The sequence below is a fragment of the Aotus nancymaae genome, unplaced genomic scaffold (assembly GCF_030222135.1).
Source record: "Aotus nancymaae isolate 86718 unplaced genomic scaffold, 86718_ANA_hifiasm-v0.15.2.pri h1tg000488l, whole genome shotgun sequence".
NCBI classification, from domain to species: Eukaryota; Metazoa; Chordata; class Mammalia; order Primates; family Aotidae; genus Aotus; species Aotus nancymaae.
In genome coordinates this window covers 201,898-220,481 of record NW_026988903.1, presented here as the reverse complement: position 1 = coordinate 220,481, position 18,584 = coordinate 201,898, and the positions used below count along the sequence as shown (strand labels likewise).

The window sequence follows — 18,584 nt, the reverse complement described above, 5'->3', positions numbered from 1 at the left end:
GGCTGAAGTCAGCCAGTTCTTACCTTAGAGCATTAGGTCATAGGGTGAAGATCAAGAATAATAGTTGGGGAGAGATAGCATGGGGAGAAATGCCAGATATAGGTGATGAGGAGGAAGGCAGCAAATCACACTGCCATGTGTGTACCTATGCAACACTCTTGCATGTTCCTCACATGTACCCCAAAACCTAAAATGCAATAAAAAAAAAGAATAGAAGCTTCCCCAGTTAAGTCTGTTTACCCCACATTCCTCTGTGAGGACACTTACTCCGTGTTTACTCATGTAAACTCTGCAGGGATAGCCCTATCAGGTGGAGGTCGAAGGAAGATGACCCATTAATAGTGTTTACTCTGGGCCCCAGAAACAAAGCTTTTATCATTCGTAAAACCATCACTCTTTTAACCATGTTAATTATCCACAAGCATGTTCACTTAGAACCTCTGTTATTAAAGCTATACTGAATAAATGTGAAGAGGAACAGCAAGTAAAGGTCCGGTATCTGCAACTGCCCTCTGAGAGCAGGTAACGACCTTCCGAGCCCACTCAATTCACTGTGCTTTGTGTGTTTGAGTGTATTTATTCATCCGCCGCTGAGTCAAGGTCTCCACAGGTGGTGATCAACGTCTCAAGTGGTGACCGTGATGTGATCAATGCCACACAGACATTCTATACAACTTTTAGTGAAATGAGTGAATGAATGTACATCAGATTGACACAGGGGAGGGCCCTTGGGCAAACCCAGGGATTCATGGAAAACTTATTAGAAGAGAAATTCCTACTAGTCTTTTTGCTTCACACTCAAAATCTCAGATTCTTCCAAAACTATCTTTCACGAAAAGATTTCTAAACCTTACCAGCTCCACAATCCAAAGGGTTATTTGACAAATTCCAGTTTTAAGCCTTTCTCTTAAAATGAGACTCAAAACTGAATGCAATAATCCCAAAAAAGTTTGTACAGCACAAAACCTACATATGTACTTTGTATGATCTGTTCCTTGGATTCCTATTAGTCCAAACTGAGTAGGCTCTTAGGCATAAACCGTCAAAATATCATTGGTTCAAACAGAGATAATGGTGAACTAAAACTTAGAGTCACATTACTGCTGTTTAGCTTCATTCTGTACTGTGACGATTTCTTTTTATACCAAAGTTCTGATGTTTATGTTTATCTCATTAAATTTTATCTCTTTTATCTCACCCTTGTATTCGAAATTATCAAGATCATTTCAAATCATCATTTTTGTCATCCATCATATTAATTACCTGATCCAGTTTTTTGTCAACCACAAACTTTAGCAGCAGTTTCTGTCATGCTTTAAATTATTGATTAAAATATGGATAGTTAATCAGTATTTCTTTATCATTAAAGAAATATTAAATTGCTTTAGATTTCTTTATTGCTATACTTGCAATAAGGAAACTAGTGTCCACCTTGAAGTTGATCTTTGCTCTGACTGCTGTATCTGTTTTTCTACAATGATCATAAAAGAGATTTTGTTGTATGCCTCACATATCGTCAGCTCAAACTTTTTAATGAAGTTTTCTCTACTTTTTCCAAGGTAGAGTTTTTCTAGTGGATAAAAAAGATAAAAAACAAGCAAAACTGAGGCATGTGTTTTAACATAAATGGTCATCTATTTTAATACTTGGAAAATGTATTTCTTATATATAACTATTGAAAATATAATTTATGCTTTGGCCCAAATAAATACTGATTTTTATTTTCGCATGTTGACGTTACAACTTTCGATGCTAATTAGAAATTATTCACACATTTTGCTGTGCCAATGGAAGTAAAAACTTTTTAAAGCTCAAAACAAAATAAAGATGAAATTAGTTAAAAGACAAGCAACAAATTTGAATGGCTTTCAACTAGAAAATATGAAAATCTGAAATAAATGAATAATTTTTTGAGAAAATATAGCTTACCAGAACTGACAACAAAAAATAAAGGTCTAAAAAGAAAAATTCCCCACGAAAAAATATTTTTTAAAACTATCAGAGATACTCCACCCTCCATAAAAAGTACAAGTCCCAGATGACTTCACAAGCAAAGTTACCATGGAATTTAATCTAATTGAGATAACAAGAAAAGGAGAAATGCCTTCTAATATTTGTTCTGAGCCGTAACAGAAATCAATTTCCTTTATATATACAAAGAACAACCATTAGGAATAAATAATGGGAGAAATTACTGAAATTAAAATAATAGAAAAAATGATTAAATGCCTGGGAATGAATAAGATCTTAAGAAAGTTATACTACAGTAATAAATGTCCTCATATCTTATTGAATTACAAGGACAAAGATTTATTTCTCATTTATATTTCATGTCCTTGGAGACTTGCCTGCTTACATAGTCCTCTAATTTTTTTTTCATTTTGAAACTCAAGTTGAAAGAGCATCACCTACCAAGGACATGTTCATCTCATGACAGAGGGAAAGGCTAGTGATCCTTAAAGTTCATGTCAATGAGTAGCATATGTCCCAATCGTCCATATGATCAAAGCAAGTACTAAGGCCAAAACTGACATAAATGGAATGAGGAATTATAACCCTTCATATAGATAGGTAAAGAATAATTGGCACAACAATCATAAAGTCTACCCACAACTCAACTGTAACTGAAAATAAACCTGATTTTAAAAGAAAGATACAGTTGGATCTCATTTATGAACATTGATGCAAAATAGAGAGATGATTGAAAGTCTACTACTTACATCAAGTGGGCTTTGTTCTAGGTATTCAAAGATAATGTTTAACAACAGAAAAATTGTTAATAAAATTCATTTTGTTAACGCACCTAGGAAAAAAGTATGATATACTCCACAGACACTGAAAAAGCATTTGGCAAAAACTTAAAACTTTTCTTTTCTTTTCTGATACAGAGTCTCATTCCATTGCCCAGGCTGGAGTGCAGTGGCACAATCACGGCTGACTGCAGCCTTGACCTCATGGGCTTACATGATACACACACCTCAGCCTCCCAGGTAGCTGGTACTACAGGCATGTGCCACCATGTCTGTTTAATTTTTGTTATTTTAGTAGAGAGGGGGTTTCACCATATTGCCTAGGCTGGTCGCGAACTCCTGACTCACGTGATCTGCCTGCCTCAGCCTCCCAAATTGCTGGGATTACAGGCATGAACCACCACACCCAGCAACACTTTTTTTAATTTTAAAAAATCCTCAATAAAATGAGAACTGATAGATACTTTTTTTTTTTTTTTTTTTTTTGAGACAGAGTCTTGCTCTTGTCACCCAGGCTAGAGTGTAGTGGCACAATCTCGGCTCACCTCAAACTCCACCTCCTGGGTTCAAGAGATTCTCCTGCCTCAGCCTCCCTACAGGCACCCACCTCCACACCCGGCTAATTTTTTTTTTTTTTTTTTTTTTTTGTATTTTTAGTAGAGACGAGGTTTCAGCATGTTAGCCAGGATAGTCTCGATCTCCTGACCTTGTGATCCACCTGCCTCGGCCTCCCAAACTGCTGAGATTACAGGCATGAGTCAACACACCTGGCCTCTTTCTTACAATGACATGCCAGTGTTATACTGAATAGGAAAACACTGGAGGCATTTAAGCTAAAGATATTGATAGGGCAAACAGGTTTTCTGACAGCACTGTAATACAACATTTTACTAGAGGTATTAAACAATGCACTGATATAAAAGAAAAGTAAATATATTGAGACATTAAAATAGAAGATATTAAACTATATTTACATGTGACTGAAATTTTTGTGCACCTGGAAACCAAAGAAAATCAGATGCTGGAGAGAATGTGGAAAAATAGGAACACTTTTACACTGTTGGTGGGAGTGTAAATTAGTTCAACCATTGTGGAAGACAGTGTGGCGATTCCTCAAGGACCTAGAAATAGAAATTCCATTTGACCCAGCAATCCCATTACTGGGTATATATCCAAAGGATTATAAATCATTCTGTTATAAAGACACGTGCACATGTATGTTCATTACGGCACTGTTTACAATAGCAAAGACCTGGAACCAATTCAAATGCCCATCATTGATAGACTGGACAAGGAAAATGTGGCACATATACACCATGAAATACTATGCAGTCATAAAAAACGATGAGTTCGTGTCCTTTATAGGGACATGGATGAATCTGGAAACCATCATTCTCAGCAAACTGACACAAAAACAGAAAATCACACACCACATGTTCTTACTCATAGGTGGGTGTTGAACAATGAGAACACATGGACACAGGAAGGGGAGCATCACACACTGGGGTCTGTTGAGGGAGACTAGGGGAGGGGCAGCGGGGATAGGGAGGTTGGAGAGGCATAACATGGGGAGAAATGCCAGATATAGGTGATGGGGATGGAGGCAGCAAAGCACATTGCCATGCACGTACCTATGCAACAATCCTGCATGATCTGCACATGTACTCCAGAACCTAAAGTACAATAAAAAATAAAAATAAAAATAAATCCCCACCCCCAAAAAAGAAAATCAATTATACAAGAGCTACAAGAATAAGATAATTTGGTTTGGTAACTGAGTTTCCAAGTAACATCAGAAAGCAATTGTCTCCAATATATGTAAAGAATTGCCTTTAGGGAGCAAACCTACAAAGGAAGCAAAAGTTGCAATCATATTATCAGTACAATGATAAAGTACCTAGGAATGAGTGTAACAAGATATATACAAGGTTTATGTGAGGAAAAACTACTTGTCTGAGCGTTTAGTAAGATTTAAATGAATGATAATATTTTCCATATTTGTAATTTAAAAACTAACTGTACGTAATAGGAGAGAAGCTTTGCCTAAAACTAGTAAAACAAGAATTGGGTATGTAATAAGTTATTAAACCACAAAGGTGATTTGTGAGAAAAGTTATAATAATAACTATCAAACCTTGGGAATATGTCAGAATCCAGGCTGAAGTTAAAGACTCAGATGGAGAAATAGAGTAAATTCCCATCTTTTTTTAACTTTTATTTTAAGTTCAGGGGTACATGTGCAGGTTTGTCACATAGGTAAACATGCCACGCAAGTTTGTTGTACATATTATTTCATAAGCCAGTTATTAAGCCTAGTACTCATTTGTTATTTTTTCTGATCCACTCCCTCCTCCCAACCTTCACCATCCAGTAGGCCCCAGTGTGTGTTGTTCTCCTCTGTCTTGTCCAGAGAAAATGTGATGAGTTGCTAGTAAAGTAGTATAAATATATTGTTTAGATTTTCACAGGTAGCCACCAAAAAAAAAAAAAAACAGAAATGCTTAAAGAGTTTTCCTCTGGGAAATCCTAGCTAGAGCAGTGAGGCGAGAAAAAGAAGTAAAAGGCATCGAAATAGGAACAGAAGTCAAACTATCTCTATTTGCTGATGATATGATTCTATACCTGGAAAACCATAATGGCTTTGCTAAAAGAATCCTGGGGCTAATAAATGAATTCAGTAATGTTTCAGGATACAAAATCAATGCACAAAAATCAGTAGCATTTCTATACACCAATAAGGTTCAAATCAAGAATTCAATCTCATATACAATAGCCGCAAAGGAAAATAAAATACCCAGGAACACATCTAACTAAGGATGTGAAACAGCTTTGTAGAAGAACTACAAAACACTGCTGAAAGAAATCACAGATGACACAAACAAATGGAAAAGCATTCTATGCTCATGGATTGAAAGAATCAGTATCATTAAAATGGCTATACTGCCCAAAGCAATCTACACACTGAATGCTATTACTATTAAGCTACAAATGTCATTTTTCACAGAACTACAGGCAGCTATTCTAAAATGTATATGAACCCCCCCCCAAAAAAAAGGGCCTGAATAGCCAAAGCAATCCTAAGCAAAAAGAACAAAGCTTGAGGTATCACATTACCCAACTTCAAACTATATTATAAGGCTGCAGTAACCAATACAGTAATGGCACAAAAACAGATACATTAGACTAGTGGAGCAGAATAGAATACCCAGAAATAAAGTCATACACCTATAGCTATATGATCTTTAACAAAGTCTACAACAACAAAGCAATGGGAAAAGGACCCCCTTATTCAATAAATGGTGCCGGAATAGCTGGCTAGCCATATTCAGAAGAATGAAACTGGATCCCTACTTTTCACCATATACAAAAATTAATCCATGGAGGATTAAAGATTTAAATGTAAGTCCTCAAACCATAAGAATACTGGAAGAAAACCTAGGAAACGCCATTCTGGACATTGGCCTTGATAATTTATGATCAAGTTCTCAAAAATCGTTGTAGCAAAAATTAAAACTGACAAGTGGGACCTAATTAAACCAAAGAGCTTCTGTGCAGCAAAACAATTGACAGAATAAACAGATTACCTGCAGAACGGGAGAAAATACTCACAAACTATGCATCTGGCGAAGGTCTAATATCCATAATCTATAAGGAACTTAAATAAAATAACAAGCTAAAAAAACCCCATTTAAAAGTGGGCAAGATATGAAAAGGACAACAAACAGATTTTTCACAGTCCCACAACACTAACCATCATAGAAATGCAAATCAAAACCACAATGAGATCTCATACCAGTCAGAATGACTATTATTAAAAAATCAAAAAATAACAGATGCCAGTACGGCTTCAGAGAAAAAGAAAGGCTTATATACTGTTGATGGGAATGTAAATTAGTCCAAACAATGTGGGAAGCAGTTTGGAGATTTCTCAAAGAATTTAAAACAGAACTATTGTTCAACCCAGCAGTCCCATTACTGGGTTTATATTCCAAAGAAAATAGGCATTCTACCAAAATGACACAGGATATCCTATATTAATAATGGCCCTATTCACAATAGCAAAGGCATGAAATCAATCTAGGTGACCATTAACAGTATATTGGATGAAAAGAATGTGGTGCATATATATCATCAAATACTATGCAGCCATAAAAAAGAACAAAACCACGCCCTTTGCCGCAACATAGAAACACCTGGAGCCCATTGTTCTAAGCAAATTAACACAGGAACAGAAAATCAAATATAGCATGTTCTCACTTATAAGTGGGAGCTAAACATTGGATACTCACGAGGTTGGGCGTGGTGGCTCATGCCTGTAGTCCCAATACTTTGAGAGGCCAAGGAGATGCCCAAGAGTTCTAGAACAGAATGGACAACAGTGAGATCTCCTCTCTTTAAGAAAAATAAAAGTACTTATGGACATAAAGATAGCAACCGTAGACACTAGGGACCACTAGAGAGGTAAGGGAAGGAGGCAGTCAGCGTTGAAAAACTAGCTATTGGGAACTATGCTCAGTACCTGGGTGATGGGATCAATCATACCCCAAACCTCAGCATCATGCAATATAGCCTGTTAACTAACTTGCACATGTACCCTCTGAATCTAAAAGAGAAGTAGAAATTTAAAAAAAAAAAGTTTCCTTTTGGGATATGGGCCTGGAAAAGGGGAAGGGAACATTTTATTTTCCTTAGCTCTACTGTAATAATTTTTTTTTACTGTATGCATAATTTCCTTATTTAAAAAACCAATACGAATTAAATGATGGAAAATTAAATACAAAAGAAAAGATATAAAATATTTATCCTGGAGAAGGTGAAAATTCATTGAGCCCCTAACTTTTTTGGACATCCTTTGTAAATCATAGTCTCCATAGGTAAAGAAAAATCAAAGCAAAACCAATCTATGAATTACTGAAACTATGTGATGCACAAAAAGTTTGAGAAAATAAGAGAGACAGTGCCATTCAACATCTTGATATTCTTTATGGCTGATACGGTTTGGCTGTGTTTCCCCACCCAACTCTCACCTTGAATTGTGTCAATCCTCACATGTCGTGGGAGGGACCTCGTGGGAGGTAACTGAATCATAGGGACGGGTTTTTCCCCTGCTGTTCTCGTGACAGTGAATAAGTCTCAAAGATCTAATGGTTTTATAAAAGGGAATTTCCCCGCACATGCCCTTTTGCCTGCCGCCATGTAAGATATCCCTTTGCTCTTCCTTCATCTTCCACCATGATTGTGAGGCTTCCGCAGCCATGTGGAACTGTAAGTCCATTAAACCTCTTTTCTTTATAAATTACCTGGTCTTGGGTATGTCTTTATTAGCAGCGTGAGAACATACTAACATAATGATGATCACAGGTCATAAGACTGAAGCTTTGCAAGAAGCCCCATGTAACAGTTCCCAGTGCTCTTGCTGACCTTTTTATAATATGATCTCTTTCTACTTCTAACTTTGTAGTTCTTATTTCACTTTGAATTTCTACACACAGGAATTCAATCTTTGTGAAGACCATGAATTTCTAGGTCAGCCTGCAATCAGCTCAATTTATTTCCAACCTTAAAGTACAAAACGTATCTCTGGAATTGTACTTTTAAAGTAATTTTTACATTAGGTCTTATAATGTTCAATTGTCTTACATACTTTAGAGTAGTTGATAATGTTGTTCTCCCTCCCTAAACTTTTCTTTCTGGTTTTGCATTTAAATGGAAAGGACCTACCTCCTGAAACTCAGCAGAACGGTAAATTTATTGAGTGTTTTGACAGGCATAAGAAATTTTTTAATTATGGTAATTTTATTGGAATTATTAGGAAATGGAAAATGAATAGGAATAGGTAAAATTAGGACGATTGTATTATTTCTAATTAGGCAATAGCTATTTTAGATTAAAGAATCACAAAACTGATGCACCAATAATGCTCTATGGCAACCTAGGTTGGATACTGGCACAGAGAAAAAGATTAGGATAGGATAGGTGAAAAAGCAGGTGAAATCCAAATAAGTCAGAATTTTAATTAACGATAATCTGCCAGTCAACTTCTTACTTTTGAAAAATGTACCATGTTTATACAAAATAGTAACATCAGGACAAACTGGGTGAAAAGTGTTAAGAAACATCTCTATCTTTGCTAATATCTGGAGTCAGGGAAATGGGGGAAGGAATTAAGTATTAGTGTAACTTTGTAAAGAAAAGATTTACTACAGGGGCAAAATAATTAGGCCATCAGATCCAACAGAAGGAAGAAACACAAAGCTTTTTGATTTGGCCCAACATTGACATCTGCCCCACTTAATGTATACAATAAAAGCTTTAAAAAACAAAATCACTTGTATAGAAACATTCATTTCTTTTCCCCTGGATAATAAGCATCATGAACCTTCAGCTCCTGCTCTATCATTGGTATTGCTGCCATATCATTGGTATTGGAAATGTAGTAGGCATTCAGTCATTTGATCAATAAAAATTAAAGTAATTTCTCATTGATATTGCATTTATGTTTATGGTGTATTAAGCTTCTAACATATCCCAATTACTCAGAATCAACTGACTGAAGGGAATTGATTCTGATTTGTATGATCAAACCATATAAACAGAGTTAGTTATAATGTGTTATAATTATTAGTGAATTACCACCTAGATAGGGTGGTATTATCAGGGTTGTTAATGATAACAGTAAATCAATCTGCAGGAAAATATCTCCATATTTTTTCAGTTGCTACTTCCTTTATGAGAAACCAATAGCAAAAGGCATCTATCCTGGCCATCATGGTGGTTTATGTCTGTAATCCCCAGCCCTTTGGGAGCCCAAGACTGGCAGAACACTTGAGGCCAGGAGTCTGAGACCAGTTTGGCCAACATGGCGAAACTCCATCTCTACTAAAAATACGAATATTAGCTGGGTATGGTGGCACACTCCTGTAAACCCAGCCTACTTGGGAGGCAGGAGAATCACTTGAACCCAGGAGGCAGAGACCACACCACTACATTCCAGCCTAGTCTACAGAGCAAGACTCCATCTCAAAAAAAAAAAAAAAAAAAAAAAAAAAACAACTTTTTCTATGATAGTAAAGAAATATTAATAGTTTTTAAATATGAAAGGATTTAGCTTTGTACTATGCTGATAATTTATTAACTTAGACTGAATATTTAACATATCTCTGAAAAGTAACTGTACATGTTATTACCAAAAATAATATATCTATGATTTGATTACCTTTGTTAAGAAAGCTGACTTTAGATTCTGGAAAATCATTTCTCCATTAAGGTTAGACATTCATACACTTAAAATGACAACCTTTAATTTAATATATCCATTTAGGAAAATAATAGAAAATATCTGGCTTTGCAACCATTATAGCAGTTTAATTATTCAGAAAATTTTTAACAGTACAATATATTTCAATGATATGGAGATTATTAAATGTTTTAATGGAATCATTCATTTGGAAGAAGACTTTCATCTTACAATTAATTTTCCAGTTACCAAAATGTTAAATTAATAAAATGTTCACATCTTTTCATGTAATTAATCATGTAATTGAAATTCACAAAGCCCAATGTCTGGTGCCTTTTTTTTGCATGGTTTACTTATTGATTGGACCAAGAATATATGGTTATATATGAGAAATTAAAAGGGTACACTGTTCAATGGAGAGTGAGGATCTCTCTATGGTTCTGCATTTCTTTATCTAAAGCAAATCACCTGGTATACTATATTTATGTCCACTCTTTATCTTATTGCTGTCTTTATAAGTGATACTCCACTTTATAAGTGATACTTGTAAGAAAGTGTTGCTACTACTAGGTACTTCCAACATTTGGAGAAAAAAAATTGGCACATAAAGGTTTTTAAGAAACATTTTATGAATGTCTTTTTATTTCCTTCTTCTAAGTTAGAACAAAATTCTACATCTGATAAAGTGCCTTTAGACAATATTTTCTTGTTTGTTTTTGTTTTTACCAAACAACTAATTTTGATGGTTCAGACCTTTATCCACTAAAAATAGTACTTAAATACAATTGCTCCCAGTCTTTTCTAAATATACTAAAACAATAAATCACTACTCTTAATCATTGGATGGCATAATTATATACTTCATGGTTCAAAGTTAGAGAACACAGCAGGGTACCTTATATTTTTAGAAATCTATGAGCATATAATGTGAGACCTAAAGACATGTACCAATTTCACTGGAGAAAAGCAAGTGACTGTGGATTGCCTAGGGAGCTTAAATTACTTCAGTATTGATAAAAGGCAATAAGCATAATTCAAATGCAGGATTCTTCATCAAGCCTGAAAATGAAAGCTCTTTCAAATGAGAAGATAAAGGAAAGTATAAATACTGAATGGCAAAAGTCTTCCAAAGCATCTTAAGGAAAAACTAAGGAAGAAAGATTTAGATATATGAGTCGTATTATTTTCCTAAGGTTGCCATAACAAATTACCACAGATTGAGTGGCTTGAAAAACAGAAATTTATGTTCACAGTTCTGGAAGCCAGAAATCTGAAATCAATAAACACGTCATCAGTTCACAGTCCCTCTGAAAACCATAGGCGAGAATCCTTCCTCTCCTCCTGCTAGTTTCCGATGGTTGCCATCAATCTGTGGCTGCATCCCTCCAGTCTCTGCCTCAATTAGTCTCATGGCTTTTTGTCCCATAAGTGTATCTGTCTCTGTTTCTTTGTGTTTCCATGTCTTTTCTTACAAGGATGCCAGCGATTGGATTTAGGGTCCACTCAAATCCAGTATGACTTCATCTGAACTCACATCTTAATTATATCTGCAAAGACCCCATTTCCAAATGAAATTGCAGTCACAGTTACAGGGTTAGAATTTGAACACATCTTTTGGGGGAATACAATTCAAACCATTACAGGCTCTGAAGGAAAGTAACATCTCAAAGCTTTTTCTTAAGAAAGCTGTGCCATGCCAAATAGAAATAAACTTAAGTATGAGAACTATTCTGTGAGTATTCTTTTTCTTCGGCCATTTAACTCAATGTGATCATCAAGAAAAGAATTGAAAATATTTGTCGGGCCATAGATCTCCCCAGGGAAAAACTGTAAGGGGACACCATTCACAGAGGCTATGGTAGATATGATGCTTCCTGGAGTGGTAGCATTCAAAGTGTGTGCTTCAGTTTCCAATTCTTTACTGGAGCTAATAAGATAATCTAAAGGAATTAATCAAGCTAATGATAGAGTAATAATGGGAGTGGAGCCTGGATAAAATTGGAATGTCCTATCCAAAGAGACAGTGTTATTTCACTCCTTCCTATTACTTCCTACTATGGTCATGCAGAAATATGGTTCAGTGCTACTAGGCAACTCATTTTTAAAAAGAGAAGAATAAGACTAGGTGTGGTAGCTCATGCCTGTAACTCCAACACTTTGGGAGGCTGAGGTAGGAGAATTGAGGTCAGGAATTTGAGTCCAGCCTAGGCAATGTAGTGAGACTGCATCTCTACAAAATTAAAAATTAAAAAAAAAAAAGGGTATAGTCAAGTGTGCCTGTCGTCCTAGCTACTTAGGAGGTTGATTCATGGCTGCAATGAGCTGTTATCGAGCCACTGACTCCTACCTGGGTGACTCTAGAGAGAGACACTGTCTCAAAAAAACTTAAAAGTAAAAAGTTTCAAGAAAAGTATGAAATTTTAACATAAAATTCTCTAACGTTTAAGTAATAAAAATGTTTAAACTATAGGATGATTTCAGATGTTGAGTCTCTAATTTGCAATCTCTGATTCAAATATATCTTCCTCATATTATGGGAAATAGTTTCTTAAACTAAGAATTCTGACCTTAAACGGGAAAAACTGAGAAGACTTTAACCCTAATGATGGCATAAGTTGTATAACTTCCACATAGGCATAAGCATACACTAATGACTTGCTTTTAATTTCACTGTGACAATGGAAGTAATCAGAAGAGAATTCCTCTAGTGCTTACCACAAAACTGCCATCTGTCCCTGTTTTCTTATTTCTTCTGCCTTCCCTCCTGTTACAATGGATGAATGATTCATGCTGCTCTCTAGGCCATCCCCTCCACCTGTGTCATGAATCATATTCTTTTTTTACCACTCAAAGCCATTTCCTTAGCAATGCAATGATACCTCTCTCCCTCTCTCTCTCTCTCTCTCTCTCTCCCTCGCTCTCTCTCTCCGCCAAATTCCTTAGAAGTGCTGTTCTTCCATCTGTAAAGATTTTATTCCCAGAATTTACTGAAAATGCTAATATGCAAGGTCAACAATGACTTCTACTTTTCCAAGTTTTATCAATTCTATGGCTTCATTTTATCCAATCTATTATCAATACTTGTTCAACACCTCTATTTGAACTCATTTTCACTTCACTTCGATATCACCATCTGGGTTATCCTCCCATTTCTTAATCTATTTTGACAGTTTCCCCATTTCATGTCCCAGAATGTTCGGCGACGTGAAAATAAATGTTCCGTCACATCCTTGACTTGCCTGGGGCCCAGAAGTCCTGTGGGTAAGAAACTTGAACACAGCTCATAAATAACATGTCGGTACACAGAGACCTATCTAGTGAACTAGGAACCCTAATGGAAGCTGATTTAGATGAAGAAGGGAAAAAGGAGCTCAGAATATTATATATATATATAATCCCAAAAATGAAGAAGTCTGGCAAAATGTGGCAAGGAATGAAATGTAGAGAGAATAGTGATCCCAGGTTTAATATGGGGTGCTACCTGTGACCTAACCCAGCAGCACCCTCCTGTAACACTGCACACACCCTACAACCACAGCAAGAAAGAAGAGAGAGCTCAGGAATAAGGGTGAGGGAAAGTGTACCTAGAGTTTCAAAAGTCTGCCCATGAGGAAACCCTTTGCTTAAACTGAGCAAGTCTCAAGAAACAGAGGGCCAAAACCCATAGAGGTCAGGAGGAAATTGGCCATACTGGGATAACGATGCAGGCAGCCACCCTACGAGGGGAAGGAGCATCTGTCAGTGCAACAGGAGCTGAAGAGGCAAACACTAGAGAGAAAACTGTCAGAGAAGAAAATACCAGCTCTGATTCTTACGTACAACTTCCACTAAACACTCCTGGAGGGAAGAAAGATGTGAAACAAAGCCTGGACTTCCAGTTCATCAGCCGTTCTATAAATGATCTGAAATTATATAAAACTGCTAACAAAATATCCAAGCAAAGGCACACATGGTGTTTGTTTTAACTTCTTAAATATTTTTTTCCTTAATTTATGAAAATAGCCTTTCATTTAGAACAATGTCATGAAGAATTTTACTCCATTTTTCAGGGTTTGAACCCTGAAAGCTTTTAGATCCCACCCTTGATCTTTCCCCTCTTACCACGCATCTGAGCAAGCCAATAAGAAGGCCCAGCAACTCCATCTCCTGGTGCCAGTGGGGAAGTTCAAAACAAATTGGGCTGGGATTGCACAGAAATGCTCACAGCATCCCCACTCTCTAACCACATTAAAAAACAAAGCTATTATCATCCCTTGGCTCGAGCCGTTCCAAACTGGCTTGGTTGTCCACCCTGTTCTCCCCAGAAAGTCTCATTTTGTGAGAAATAATCCATTTCATATTGTCTTGGTACATGTGTGGCATCCTCAGTCTCCACTTGGAAAGAAATTTTGAATGGGAAGGATTGATCCCCCACCCTCCACAGGTAGCCACAAAAGAGCAGTGTTATGATGGAGTGTACCAAAAAGTCCCATAAAATATAATATCTAAATAATAACAGGTAAAAGAAACTGAGAGAAAATAAAACAATCTTTGGCAGAAAGTGAACTATAACGGTCAGTTCCCAAAGTCCCCATCTCTTTCCATTTCTGGAGAACATCTTCTGAAGTTAAACCTCCCTTATTAGTGTTAAGCTATAAATAAGTAAACACTTGGGAAGGTTCCCCATGAGCCCTTCTCAAGCTGGAAGCATCCTTTAGGAATTCACAGCATATTTTCACTCAAATGCCATCAGTGTTCTAATACATTTAGAAAGAAACAATATGTAATGAAATACACACATTGAAATGACATTTTATTACCTCAAGCAGTATATCCCTTTAATCTCCAGCTTGTAATCATTCATCAGGTGCTATTCAACATGAAGCTTTCTCATTTCTGAGAGTGTTCACAGACTCTTTGCATATAAGCACAATCTATACTTGCCAACTGACAATTGTTGCAGAAATCTTGCTATCTCTAGAGCAGATAGAGTGAGCATGAGAAAATGATTAAGGGCTCCTTGCCGAAGGGAAGAGAGAATTCCATTGAAAAATCCTTAGAGATCATTGATTATTAGGTGAAGAACCAAAAAGAAAACAAGAAGGGGAAGGAAAATTAAAGCCTGAAAACAGATGTGGAACATTGTTTGCATGTAAAAAAAAATACATGTTTTCACTCAGATGATTAACTTCTCGAGGCTAAAATGTTACTGGCTTTTGGTGCATTCTTAGTTTCTCACAGAACGAAACCCAGCATTCTGCTTGGCATGGGTTACAGTCTGAATTTTATTGACTATTTTAAAGTTCTGACATGATTTTGATCTTTACTTAGACATTAAAAAAAATGTCTGAACAAATAACAGGGTAAAATTCACTCTTCAACCTCTGGAACTGAATTCAGATTTGGTAAGACATCAATTCAAGGGTAAAACAACTTTAAAAGTCCATTAACAATGGTCACCAGTTAAAAGCATCTTTAGTGCTATGACAGGATGTATACTGTGTCTGGAAGAGAGAAAGGAAGTAAAAGAAATAATTTATCTTCCCCCAAATTTTCATTCTGCATCACTGCAGAATTTTAAGAACTAGAGGACATTTTGGAGATGGCATTTCACTCATACTCAGGCACTAAAGTATTTACAATCCCTTACTTTAGCCATGACTTGAGTTCTCAAGTACATTATATTTAATTAGGGTAATTTATACTATTATCATAACTCTTTCACACATGGTGTGATAAAATTCTTTCACACATGGCCCTTATTGGATAAAAAATTACTCTACATACTAGATAGTCTCTTATAATAGCAGTGTGGGAAAGTGCCTAGCTTAGTGTTTGGAAAATACACAGGTTCTTAATAATAATGGATAATAGACAGATTCTAAAAAGTGAAGAATAAAATGGTGAACTGGTTAAATGCTACACTCCATTAACAATCCTTCAAAGACTGGTACATTTTATGGTGTTTTAATAAATGTGGCTATTGGAACAGCCTCTAGAACACTTCTCTTGGATTCTTTTTTTCTTACTTGAAGAGTAATACATAAAAGCTTCTGAAGATTCAGCAAAAAGCTATTTCAGCTGTCTCTTTTCCTGGCTCAGTACATCATTCCCCATAATTGTGTCAGCAAAACCAAATTGTAGTTGTAGAAATTAAGGAAGATGAGTATAGATTTTCACAAAGGACTAAGAGACTAAGACTGAGACTTTTCTGTGTCTCTGGACAACATTTGCTGGGAGCAGAGGTTTCCTGCCATCTTCATCAGCTAGACATGCAAAGAAGAAGGAAATGGGAAAATAGGAAACTATTATAGAAAAGATCTGTTGTTCCAGGGTAAAAATCTTCTTTATACAGAAATATTTCTGGTTTTGTTTCATTTTTCCCAATTCAACTACAGAGACAAAATTAAAAAGCTTTTCTAGGATTCTAAGAAAGAAGAATAGCAAACTAAATAGAACAACAGCTAACACAAGCAATGGGACTGGGTCCTATTAAAAAAAAAAGTACATATATGACTCTTATTTACAGAATGTTTCTGGTTTTGTTTCATTTTTCCCAAGTCAACTACAGAGACAAAATTAAAAAGCTTTTCTAGGATTCTAAGAAAGAAGAACAGCAAACTAAATAGAACAACAGGTAACACAAGCTATGGGACTGGGTCCTATTTAAAAAAAAAGAAAAAGTCCATATATGACTATTATTTGCCATAAAGCTAAACTGATGATTTAGACGTTCGTTGGTGGCCTCCCTAGAAATCTTCCTGTCCTACCACTTCCCAAATAATTCTACAAAGTAAAGTAGAAGCAGGAAAATGGACTTCAATCCTCACTTAAGCTCGTTGCCTCCTGCTGGGCAAAGGATTTAGTTCACAATCAAGCATGTGACCAAAGCCAGTGTATAAAACAGTGATTCTTCTCAAGCTTGTTTCAAGAATTTCTAGATCCAAACCCGCCCCTTTTGTCCACTGGCCATAAAAGAAGTTTATCCATAGTCCTGGTAGCTATTCAAAAATCATTTCAAGACTGTGGGAGAACCATCACTAGGGAGGTGTTGACTATCCAGAAGGCTGGACTGAGAGAAAGGGAGAGAAACTGATTCTCAGTGACACCTAAAACCTGCTCTACCTCTGGACTTTTTAGTTATATGAATCAACAAATTTCCATTTTTAAGTGCGTTTCAGGTAGGTTTTCTGCTATGGCCACAGAAGTGTAGTAAGAAACTGGCAACACAATAACTTCAATTAAATTTTTCAAAAAATATCTCTTTACTCAGCATGTATTTACATGTGCCAAAAACCTGTGCTATGTCCAGAGGATGCATGATATGATAAACAAGACAAATGTGGTCTTTACCCTTCCAGAATTCAGAACCCAGTGAAGTATTTACAGATTAGGCAAGGTAACATGTTAAGTGTCAAGATGCGGAAAGCTTAGAGTACCATGGAACAATTAGAAGGTACAGTACTGTGGACATTTATAATTATGAAGACTCTTACTTTATTTCCCCTTCCTAAAGCTTCTGGATTTTTTTAGAGAATTATTTTTCCACCGAATATTGGTAGAATTGTAAATTCAGACACCTGACTCATACTACATAAATGAAAAAGTTTGAGTTCTCTTTTCCCACAGCCCAATTAATTCATGGTATGGATATATTAGTTTAGCTTAGCTCAGCTAATCAGCTGCTCTCTCCCAGAGCATACATCTTGAGTGACTATCACAAATATAGAAGAAGCAGTTGGAATTCATTATTCATCCCCATGTAGCAGCCAAAACAAATGGGTCCTGTTATATTTGCTGAGCTTCCTGCTTTCTTAGCCTCCAACACTTCTTTCCTATTGGTAAATTCTGAGAACCTTGATAGTCATCCCATAACCTCTGTAGTGCTTAAATTAGGCAAATGTAGGTGTTCTTCTTCATGACCAAGGAATCCTAACTCATGCTTTGGATGTAAAGGAAGGCTCTCTGATGAAGGTGACAACTTGGTTGATACCTTTTTATTGAATATTAGGTATTTATCAACTATTTATCTATCTTTGAAGATGGGGCTGATTAAAGGGCAGATATACCTAAGATTGGTTTGAAGTGTAGAAGATAGGTAGAACAGTGTGAGCTTGTAACTTGGTGAATTTAAGCAAACAGAAAGGAGCAAAGGGAAACAAGGCCCTATACAGAGTAAAGAAATGCAATATATACAGAGTTCAAGAAAAGAAAAGGCATCAGGAATAGTGAAATTGTTATGGAATAATTTGGAACTATGACAAACTGTGAGAAAATGCAAATGAATTCAGAGATCTGTGGCACTCAAAGAGTAACAGAATATCTCACAACTAACAGACAAAACAAATGGTGTAGAATAAAAAGGCAAAGATGAAACCTAAGTCACTGACTGTAGCCATCATCAGAAGAGCTTTTTAATCCATTTTTGAAGGAAGATTCATGATGAATCAGGAGTATTTTTATTATTCAAATGGCAGAAAGAGTATGTATACAAAGACATATTTAGCTACAGTTAATGTGTAACATATGGGTATAGACTGGTTTTTAAATAAACCTGCACATAGCCCATAGTTTTGTTTCAGACTCTTCGTAACAAATGTATTCCCTTATGTTCCAGA

At 36.1% G+C, this 18,584-nt stretch overlaps 1 protein-coding gene across 1 annotated transcript in view; it reads right to left on the bottom strand.

Annotated features, from left to right (window-relative positions):
- LOC135273230 (centrosomal protein of 290 kDa-like) overlaps positions 1–14,830 on the bottom strand; it is a 33,219-nt gene extending 18,389 nt beyond the window's left edge. Inside the window, exon 1 of the mRNA XM_064372117.1 lies at positions 14,787–14,830. The gene's annotated coding sequence lies outside the window, so the exon portion shown is untranslated. The remainder of the gene's footprint in view (positions 1–14,786) is intronic.
- Between the last annotated feature and the right edge of the window lie 3,754 nt (positions 14,831–18,584).